Source organism: Zalophus californianus, chromosome 11, assembly GCF_009762305.2.
Source record: "Zalophus californianus isolate mZalCal1 chromosome 11, mZalCal1.pri.v2, whole genome shotgun sequence".
Taxonomy (NCBI): domain Eukaryota; kingdom Metazoa; phylum Chordata; class Mammalia; order Carnivora; family Otariidae; genus Zalophus; species Zalophus californianus.
Window position 1 is genome coordinate 74,705,810 of NC_045605.1, and position 11,990 is coordinate 74,717,799.

Sequence of the window (11,990 nt, forward strand, 5' to 3'; positions counted from 1 at the left end):
AAAAAATGTATATTTTGGGGGGCACCTGGGTGGCTCAGTTGTTGAGCGTCTGTCTTTGGCTCAGGTCATGATCCCAGGGTCCTGGGATCGAGCCCCGTGTTGTGCTCTCTGCTCAGTGGGGAGCCTGCTTTTCTCTTCCACTCCCCTGCTTGTGTTCCCTCTCTAGCTGTCTCTCTGTGTCAAATAAATAAAATCTTTTTTAAAAATGTATATTTTTTGTTTTATGAGTAAGCTCTAGGTCCAAAGTGGGGCTCTTGAACTCATGACCCCAGAATCAAGAGTTGCATGCTCTAACGACTAAGCCAGCCAGGTGCCCCCATTTTAAAAAGATTTGTAGCCTCTGCATTGATCAGACTTTAAACTACCTTTGTCAGAGGGTATTAGCTCCAGAGATCACTCCATAACAAAGAGAAATAACAACAAAAGCAATAATAGCAACAGCTCACATGTGTCAAGGACTGTGCTAAGCACTTTATATATATTATTTCATTCACTCCCAACAAATCCATGAGATAGGTTCGATTATGATCTCACTTCCCAAAAGGAAATGAAAGCATAGAGAGGCTAAAAAATCACTTGCCTGAGGTCATGGAGCTAGTAGTAGAGGAGCTAACACCCCAAAGAGGTCTGACTGGAAAGTGCACCCTCTCCACCAATGTGGGAACATATATAATATGGGTTACCAGCATGGGACAGTTATCTGGAGCTGTTGTAAAACTCCCTCTGGTCTTCTCAGAGCATCTCCCTTCCAAGTACAAGGTTTTCATCAAAGAGATGGCCACACACAAAGAGGGAAGGCAGGAGGTGCAAAGTACAGTTGGCACATGTGCTTTGCTTGCTCCGGAAGTATTTTTAGGGACGCTTGGGTGGCTCAGTCAGTTAAGTGTCCAGCTCTTTGATTTCAGCTCAGGTCACGATCCCAGGGTCTGTGGGATCAAGCCCCAAGTTGGGCTCCACGCTCAGTGGGGAATCTGCTGGAGATTCTCTCCCTTTCCCTCTGCCCCTTTTGTGCTCACGCTCTCTCAAATAAATAAATCTTTTTTAAAAAAGTATTTTTAAAGACAGTGTTATTAGGCAGGTATTTTTCATTTGCAACAACAAAAATTCCCATCCCTTTCTAGGACCCTTCATAAACCCAGAGAACGTTCTATCTGCGGAGGGAGTGCCTGCACATCACCCTCATCGGCCTCTTGCTAGCTACATGATCTTGTGCAGGGGCTCCGCCTCTTTGTGCCTCCTTTTTCTTGTCTGTGAAGTGAACATAATAATAGCACGTCCCTCAAGTCATGGACCCAGAGGGCAGAGCTCCAGCCACTGAGGATTTTTCCCAGGCCTTGAAACTTGGTGGAATTTTCATTGATGGGTTTTAAAATTTTGCAATTCTTCTTTCTTCTTTCCATCTTCTCCCTTGAGGAATGAGGATGTCTATAACTGCCTGCCCCACCATTGTATTTTGGAAGTTTTCTGATTTCTAATTTCCCAGGTTCCCAGATGGAGAGGAATTTTGCTCTAGGATGGATCATACAGAGTCTCACGCATACTTGATGTAGATGACTTAAATGGTGAGATTTGGGACTTCGGACTGGGTGATATTTAGATGAGATTTTGGACTTGAGTTGATGCTTTCATGGGTTGAAATTTGGGGGAATGTTGGGGTGGGGTGACTTTATTATACATGTGAGACAGATGTGAATCTTTGGGGGCCAGAGGGCAAATAACAGGAGGCTGAAAAATACCCCCCCAAAAGATATCCATGTCCTAATCCCCAGAACCTATGAATGTTATCCTATATGGGGGAAAAAAAAGTCTTTGCAGATGTGATGAGGTTAAGAATGTGAGATGGTGAGATTATACTGAGTTATCCAGAAGGGTCCTAAATGCAATCACATATATCCTTATAAAAGGAGGGCAGAGTGAGATTTTTCACACACAGAGAAGGTAATGTAGAGACAGACTCGGCCCTAAGCTAAGGAATGCTGGCGGTCTCTAGAAGCTGGAAGAGGCAGGAATAGATTCTCCCCAGAGCCTGTGGAGGGAGAACAGCCATACAAACACCCTCATTGTAGCTCAGGGATACAGACTGCAGTCTTCTGGCGTCCAGAACTGGGAGAAAATAAGTATCTGTTGTTTTAAACCAGCATATTTATTGGGCATTTGTTACAAAAGCATCCCACTTCCAGGTACCGGAATCTCTATTCGCTTCTTGTGGCTGCTAGGGTTATTGGAAAAATTAAATGATTGCATACATAGAAAGCCCTTAGAACAGTGCTTTAAAATAGTTGTCCTTTGTTTTTGTTAGTATTGTCATTGTTATGGGCATTGGAATGTTTTCAGGAAATAGAACTTTGTGGGGTCCTTCACCAGGGGTCCATGGATATTCTGGAGTGAAATATGAATTCCTAGAATTTATTTATAGAACTCGAGGTGTATGTGCATATGTGTAGTTGTATATCAGTTTGCCAGGACCACAGATTGGCTGGCATCAACAACAGAAATTCATTGTCCCCTAGTTCTGGAGGCTAGACACCTGAGATCAAGGTATCATTTGGCCAGACTCGTTTCTTTGAGGGCTGTGAAGGAGGACTCTGTTCTAAGCCTTCTCTGTATCCCTTCGTAAGATCTTCCCTCTAGGTGTATCTGTCTCCATGTCCGAATTTTCCCTTTTCTCATATGGATACCAGTCATACTGGATTAAGACCTACCCTCATGACCTCATTTTAACTTGATTACCTCTGTAAAGACTTACCTCCCAATAAGGTCACCTCTGAGGTCCTGGGACTTAGGACTATAAAATATTTTGGGGGGAGGACACAATTCAACCCATAACAGTGTGGATGTTTCCATGGCTTTCATCAGATCTCAGAAGTATCCAATACACATGCTCATACGTGCATAGTCACACTTGCTTACAGAGAATAAAAATCCTCTCAAAGGATAAAAGCCTAGAAGGAAGGCAGCAGTTAATGAATGGTTTTGGGGAGGGACTCATCTCAATAGGCAGATGTCAGCTTTATGTGGTTAAGCAACCTTAACCCGTACTTGGAAGTAGGCAGTTAATTTGAAGGCCATGCATGCAGTGGAAGAAGCACAGGCCTTAGATAGACACCCATCTGCTTCGACACCTTGGCTCTGTATGGCCTCACATAACTGACTCAACTTCTGAGATTGTTTCTTGGTCTGAAGAATACCGCCTGCCTTAAGGCTATGGATATGAGGCACCAAACTCATTGTCCTGATCCTAGCAGGCATGCAAAGACCTATTCTCATTATGAGTGGGGTACAGCTAATGAATGGGAGCCAGCTCCACAGCAGCACAGAATACTGGAGTAGTGGTGGTGACTCACGCTCTGCCCTCAGTCGGATGCTGCTTGCCTCTTGTAAGTGAGCTTGGCAGGCCAGGCTGACAGAAAATGGCGCTCAAGAAAAACGGCCCATTGGTCTTCCAGTCAACCAGAGTGGCAGGTAATCCTATAGTCTGCCCCCACTTGGGGCAGGCTCAGTTTCATGCTGTATGGAACATGCCCTGTGGAACATACCCTAACCTTAGACTTAGGGTAAAGTCTAAGTTTCTGTAACAAAGAAACTCCAGAGGGCAGCAGCTTAAATGAGATAAAGGTATTTGTGTTTTATGTCATAGCTAAGCCATTCTCACCACGTGGGTCTTACTTGTGGGTCCAGAGTGGTGATTGCAGCTCTCATCATCTCTCAGCCAACAGGAAGGGGGGGTATATGCTCAAGGTTTTTAAGGCAAGACCCTGAGGGCACACAGCATTTGCTCATACCCTGTTGGCCAGAACTTGGTGACAAGGGCTCACTGAGCTATAAGGAATATTTGGATATGTCATCTCTAACTGGATTGCCAGGTGCCCAGCTAAACTCAATTACTATGGAAGAAGAAGAGAACAAATGGGGGGGTCGGGGTATGGCTAGCAGATCGCCACATCTGGCTCATGGGATCCTTTCCTCATTTGAGGTTCATCAGTGGCCCTGTCCTTAGATAAGTAACCTTCTTGATCATGCTCCTATTCAGGAAACACCCTCGTTCTGCAACATACACACATACATGGACACCTGTATGATTGAGAACATATCTATGGGCCTCAAGTCCATGAACAGTGGGATAGTAGAGATTCAAGTTCTTATGATTGCATGGTATTTTGCAGTTTACTTAGTTCTCACCATTCTATTATCTTATTTGATCTTCACCTCAGCTTTGAGAGTTAGGCAAGACTTATTATCTCCATTTTAGAAATGTAGATATTTTTCCAGTGCTATGGCAACTTGCCCAGCTCAAGTGCAGCGTGCCCACAAGAGCTGGGGATTAACACCCTCAGGAACAATCCTCAGCCGGTAAGGGATGAGAGTCTGTGACAAATCGCCTCCTACATTCCTTTTCCCCTGGTGGGAGAATTCTGACAGGTGTCGCACATGGTACCTTAACTACAATTGCCCACAGTGGTAACTCACTAACGCTCCCTTTACTGACTCTTCTCCCATCCCTGTCTTACTTCCCTTGCTCCCTCAGCTGGAACCACCTCCCAAATAATCCACCTACATCAAAGGCCTTGTCTCAGGGTCTGGCCTCTTAGAGTCCTTTCCCAAAGCTTCTCAAACTGAAGTTGAGATGTAGCTATCTCTTTCTGCTTGGGTGATATTCTATAAACATGGGTACATAGAATTCTGGGTGAGTCTGAAAACATGTGGTAGAGGGATGAACAGGGTCCAGAACTCAAGAGAGAGGATCCTGATGCTGTGGGCAGCTTGGGATCCGGCCCACCTTGAAGTTGGCTGCATTTTGACCTTGACCTAGCCATTCCTTGGTACCTTGAGCTTCAGATAGTTTTGAGTTGGTTTCTATCCCTTGCAAACAAAAGAGTTGTGGTGGGATGATGTTAATTTTCTTCTTTCTGCTTATATTTTTCTATAATAAAAAATATTTTAATGCCCAAAATGACAGAATAAAATTCAAAAGGGAAAAAAAAGGTATTAGAAATGTCTTTGACAGTGTCCCCTTGAATAACCCATGTGAGGGTACAACCCACCTTTTTCTCTTAGTATCAGTGAAACCAGGCCTTCATGAAACAACAGAATCGCTGAACTGTGAGTTGTCACGGGCAATCACACTTCCCAAATGCTCCCACAGATGTGAATGACTGAGGGTCTTTCCTCTGTCAGCTCCACCAATCACCCAGACTCTTAGAATGGTTTGGATGTAGCTTCTCATTTGGCCCCAAAGCTGTGCCCAAGTTAATGACTTGGAAAAACATGCTATCATCCATATAATCCGTAAAAACCAGAGAGAGCCTGAATCAGGCATTTCCACTGCAGAAGAAGCATTCACAAATCCTGCACGTTTCAATAATGTTTGCATTATTTCTCACAACTGTTTAATTAGATCCTGTGTAAACAGATGGGCTTATGTCTTTGGTCCTAATAGTTGTAAAATTTGGATAGTATGCATCCTGACAATTACAAGTATTGGTAGTTACCAAGTAATATTCTTTCCACTTAAAAAATTTCCTTTATGCTACAGAGAAAGCTGATTTAGTCTTTATGGGAACATACTATGGCTTTTTGTTCCCATGGCTTTTTCATAGCCAGAGGTATTCACAGATTGCTGGGCAACACTGGGAAGAGGGATGGAAAAAACCACGGAGCACAGTCACCCCCTGCTCAGAGCTTGGGTGCACCTCCATGTACAGCTCTGTGTCCGTGTCTTGAGGCAGACCTCAGAAAAACCAGTCCAGGTAAGATAGATCCAATTTTCAAAAATATGCAATCCCTTTAAGTAGTAACTTATATATAATCTATAATAAATATTGGAGGGGTGCCTGGGTGGTTCAGTCAGTTCAGGGTCTGACTCTGGATTTCGGCTCAGGTCATGATCTCAGGTTGTGGGATCAAGCCCCACATCAGGCTCCGCACTGGGCATGGAGCCTGCTTAAGATTCTTTCTCTCCCTCTCCTTCCCCCTCTGTTCCTCCCCGCTCCCTCTCTAAATATACATATATATTTAGAAACAATCCAAATGTGAAATAATTGTTTATTAGTTAAATTGTGGTGTACTCATCCTATGAAATCTGTGTGGCAATTAAAAATGATAATGTAGATTTTATGGAATGGGGCAGAGGTATATCAACTATATATTATAAGTGAAAAAAAGCAGATCACAAAAGACTATGAACAGCATTATCTCAAATTTGTAAAAACAAAAACCATCTTTCTATACATGGAAATCTAGAAAGTCTTACAGCAGAATGTTAATAGGATATATTTTGGGGTGGTGGGAATATATATTTCTATGTTCTTCAAGCGTTTCCAAATTTTCTATAATGAACATGTATTGATTTTATAATGAGAGAAACAAAATAAGAACAAAAACTAATTAAAATACAAAATGATATGTTTTAGGGAAGACAGGTGACATAAGAAATCAGGAGGCTATTCTATGATTTTTTTTTAAAGATTTTATTTATTTATGAGAGACAGAGAGAGAGAGAGAGAGGAAGAGGGAGAAGCAGGTTCCCAAGGAGCAGGGAGCCTGATGCGGGACTCGATCTCAGGACCCTGGGATCATGACCTGAGCTGAAGGCAGACTCTTAACCATCTGAGCCAACCAGGCACCCTATTCTATGATTTTTAAGGCATTCATTCAAAAACACTAAGTACCTACAGGGTGTCAGTACAAGTAGAAATACAGGGCCTTGAAAAAGTCAAGCTTTTCTGCCTTTGAAGAGTTCACAGTTTAGAACAGCACTGTCTAATAGAATTTTCTGCAATGATGGAAATGTCCTCTGCACTGTCCAGTGCAAGCAGCTATTGGGTACTAAGAATGTAGTTAGTGTGACTGAAGAATGGAATTTTACACTTTATTTTATTTTCACTTAATTTAAACATAAGTAGCCACAGGTGGCTAGTGTCTTCTGTAGAAGAAAAGACACACATGGAAATAATTAGAATGCATTAAATGCTAGAGAAGCACACAGGATGGAGATATTAACTCTGCTCATTCAAAGCCTCTGAAAGGAGATACATTTTGGGGGCGCCTGGGTGGCTCAGTTGGTTAAGGGACCGCCTTCGGCTCAGGTCGTGATCCTGGAGTTCCAAGATCAAGTCCCGCATCAGGCTCCCTGCTCAGCAGGGAGTCTGCTTCTCCCTCTGACCCTCCCTCCTCTCATGTGCTCTCTCTCTCTCTCATTCTCTCTCTCTCAAATAAATAAATAAAATCTTTAAAAAAAAAAGGAGATACATTTTGGACAATGGGTCTAAAGTTATAGTTAGGAATTCATTCTGGAGGGAGAACATTTTGGGCAAAAGATACTGCAGATGCAGAGACTTAGACATGACTGGGCCTGGAACTTTTTATTTTTTTAAGATTTTATTTATTTATTTGACAGAGAGACCTCGAGAGAGGGAACACAAGCAGGGGGAGTGGGAGAGGGAGAAGCAGGCTTCCCGCTGAGCAGGGAGCCTGATGCGGGGCTCTATCCCAGGACCCTGGGATCATGACCTGAGGTGAAGGCAGAAGCTTAACCACTGAGCCACCCAGGTGCCTCTGGGCCTGGAACTTTTAAGAAAGAAAAAAACAAAAAACAAAACAAAGTCATCAGGCAAAGATCATGTCCCATCAAGAAAGATAGGAAGAGGGGTACTGGGGTGGCTCAGGCATCTGCCTTTGGCTCAGATCATGATCCTGGGTGCTTCTTCTTTGGGCTCCCTGCTCGGCAGGGAACCTGCTTCTCCCTCTCCCTCTGCCCTGCCCCCCTGCTCCTGCTCTCTCAAATACATAAATCTTAAAAAAAAAAAAAAAGAAAAGAAAGAAAGTTAGGGAGAATAATACCTAGACAACAATCCAGTAATATTAGATCTACAGAAAGGAATCATTTTGTTACTTGTCTAGGGGAATACTGTCACAATTCAGGTAGTAACTTTCAAGCCCACTAACACCTGATATCTCAAGTAGAAGGAGCTCTTTGTCTGAGCCAAACTCTATTCTAGAAGTTTTCATATACTTTATCTCATTTAATCACCACAGAAACCCCAGTTTACTGAAAAGGAAAGCAGGGCTCACAAGATAAGTAACCACCGAAAAACATTCAGGTAGTAAGCGGCTGACCTTGGATTCAAACTCTTGACTTAGGTCTAATTTTAAATTACCACAAAAAGATCAACATATACAAACATATCCTGTTACCCCCACCCAGGAAGACCATGAGATTGAAAATAGAAACACTCTGAAATAGAATGCAGACCCTAAGAGGTTATGTTAAAAGATTTCATGGATCATTTCTCAGCTCTAATGGTGATATCCCAGGAGACAACTTCCATCATGATAAATTAACTCTGGGCTGTCTTTCAAAGATCATAGACTGAGCTGGCCATTGTTTGATATGGTCTTATCCTGTATTGAGTGCTGCAGATTACTAGAGCCAACAGTACCAAATTTGGTGCCAATGTCCATCGCCCCTTAGGCCCAATTTACAAGGGTACCACCAAGTGACAAAACCATAGGGTCCTGAAACTTATCTGTGTTACTTACTGGTATAAAGAGTCTTGAGGGGCGCCTGGGTGGCTCAGTCGTTAAGCGTCTGCCTTCGGCTCAGGTCATGATCCCGGGGTCCTGGGATCGAGCCCCGCATCAGGCTCCCCGCTCGGCAGGGAGTCTGCTTCTCCCTCTCCCACTCCCCCTGCTTGGGTTCCCTCTCTCTCGCTGTCTCTCTCTCTCTGTCAAATAAATAAATAACATCTTAAAAAAATAAATAAAAAATAAAGAGTCTTGAATTTTCAAAGTCCCATGTCCTGGACCAATGTCTTCACCACTGTGCCTTTCTGAACCTCGTTCAGATTCGACTCAATAGCCTTGGTTAACTCCATCAACTGCTTTTATAGTGATTCTTCCCAACATCTGTTCCGCTCTACTTGTGGGAATTCCTGCTAGGTTTGCATGACTTTGAACTCAATTTTTTTTTTTTTTTTTTTAAATCTCACTAACTAGGACAGCAACAGAAGGCCAGGGGGAAAAGGAACATTCAAGAGAAAACAGAAAAAAAAAAAAGAAAACAGAATCTTCTTTACTAACCCTGTAGAAATAAAACAGCGATTTTCTTGTACTTCATATGTTAGAAATTTCTTATTTCCAATAATGATTATATTTGAGATTTGACCTCTGTTACAAGGCTGGTATCTCCCATTTTGGGGTTTGGGAAATTTTAGCAAATGGATAAACAGAGAAGACTTGAACTTGGAAGGAGAATACTAATTAGTGAACCAAACATATGCAACTAGTAAAGTGGGACTACTGGAAGAATGATAAGAAAAAGGAGCAGAGGAAAGAAGTGTTGTTTACCAGGAAGCATTGATGTTGTCATTAGAGAAGAATTAGAAACTGGAAATTTTCAGTTTAGTGTAATTTTAGTTTATTTCATAGTTGAATATACATTACAAGGGTGGGGGTGGGAGGCTCAGATCATCTTCATGTTTTCCAAGACCATGTCTTCTAATGGTTCCAGCCCAGCAGAGCTAGCAGATAAAAATGCCAGGACTTTAGAAGGAAGACTAGCCAAATATTAGTGGCTCGGGTTCTTAATTAACTGAATTCATTTTTCTGAGCTCTGCTCCTCAGAGGAAGACAGTAAAATAGATGGAGGCTGAATACTTTCTAATAGAAGTAGCCTGTTTGGTGACTATCCTCATTAATTAAAGTAGAGGGTGATAGGGCTGAATTTTAAAAACATTTTTTATACATTTTTTTTACATAAATTGATAAATATGCCAATTACAACCGTTTTTTAAGTATGGTCTTTCCCCTCTTTTTCCTGTTTTTCTGTTTTTGTTTTTGTTTTTTTTACCTCTTCCCCCCTCTCCTCTCCACTCCACTCACCCCAAAGCACCCTGGCCACCAGTATCAGTGTTTTCACATTGTACTGGATCTCTCTCTCTCTGTCTCTCTCTCTGTCTCTGTCTCTCTCACACACACACACTGGGATCATATTATACACCTTTTAATGCATCTTGCTTTTCTCACACAATATCTCAGGAAAATCTGAGCCAACTGTGTGACTCTAAATCATGCTTTTTTAACAGCTGCAAATCATTCCATATTTTAGCTATACTATTCATCTAATGTGGGTATTTTTTCCCTGGGCTTTCATTTGTCAACCACACTATAATCAACATTCCTGCACTGAGCTTTTGTTTTTTTTGGTAGATTCCTAAGAGTGAGATTGCTGGATCAAAGGAGAGCACAGTCCTTTCCTTTTTCTCTCCCTTTAGAAGAATAGATGCTAATAGACTTTGTTTCTAATTTGCAAGTGACCTTGAGCACTCACTTTTCCTCCCTCAACCTCTGTTTTCACACTGGTAAGGGAGACATGTGGGACTATAGATGACCTTGAATGTCCTTTGCAGCTTGTTCTAAACTTATCTGCGTCTGCGCCCACTGCCCTGTGTTTTGCTGCAGTGAAGTGAGAATCATCTCTACTGCTGACTCAGGAACAAGCGTCCTGCCTGTCTGAGTCTCAGGATTTGGAACCTACATTTTGCACACAGACTAGTCATTTAGCTGAGCCACTGATTTCCAACTTCAGACTCTACTGAAATGCCTTGGTGAAGGAAGCTGTCCTTGATTAGTTTGGTTCTCCCTGATACCCGAGGTCCAAATGAGAACTGGACAGCAAAGGTCATTGTCATTTTTCTTGAGATTTACCTTGATCCAAAAAAAGGTGTCTCAGGACATGTTCATAGCAGCCTCTGTGTTTGGGCATTTTTCCAGGATGCTCCCAATTTTCTTTTAATGAAGATAAATACTTGATTATTGCATGACCAAACCACTGAATGAGAAGGGAAAATGTTGCAAAATGATTACTTTGTAAGTAATCTTTCTACTCTGTGCATGTCTACCCATTTTAAACCTTCTGGACCAAGGAGAAGCACCTTATTTGCTAAATCAGATGGACTTCAAACAGATAATTTTTCCAGCCTGAATAATAGCAGTTGCTTATTGATAGCAAACCAGGCAGCTGACCTGTCTAGGCACTTCACATGCCTATTTTCATTTAATCCTCAAACAACCCTTGAGGTAGGTTAATATTCTCATCATCCTCATTTTACAGATGGAGAATTTACCCCCAAGGTCACAGAGGCTAGGAGGTGGTGTAGTCTGTCTGCAGGGTCCATATTCTTAGCATGAAACAACACTGTAGTGAAACTGGGCAGCAGTGGGCAAGTGGGACAAAAATACTGCAGGGCTTCTCAACTCTCTTGTTAATGCCACCTGAAGCCCACACTGAGCCCTCGCATCCACCTTCTATACAGGTTTAGGGCTCGAAATCATCCCAACGCCCTGTGCTCACATTATATCCTGAAAGGGGGGTGGACTGGAGTCAACACAGATCTGGGCTCAAGTCCTGGCTCTGCCCGCTGGCCTTCGGCAAGTTTCTTCCCCTTTCTCTCAAACTAGCCCCTCGGCTCTTTCTCACCTGCTGTCCCGAGGAGGAGAGGAGGCTGGTACCGCCAGCGCCAGCTCACCCCGGAGCTGGCACTGGTAAAAGGCAGGCTCCTCTCGCTCCTGTCTTCTTCCCTGGGGCCGCAGAGGGCAGCACCTTGAAAGCTCTGGGCCACCCTCCAGGCCCTCTCCTGCCTGGGTTCCAGTTTGTCCCCTGTGTCGTGGCACAAACACCGGGTCGGGACGGCCTCTTCTTCAGTAGACGCCACCCCCTACCCCCGCAAATGCCGGATAGACACGGATTTTCAAAAAAATAGCTATTTATTTGCTTATCTGCAAGGAGCGAGGGGCAAAGTGATCGAAGGCGAAATCAATTACTATTTTTCATCTTTGACAAAGTAATTAAGGCCATAGTGACTGGTTAATTCTGACCAAATGGCTACGCGGTGATGGATGCGGATTTACGGCCTCTTCGGCGACCGCGCGCGGGCCAGATTATCACTCCAAACAGGCGCCGCGGAGGGCGGGGGGGCGGAGGCCCGAGTCCG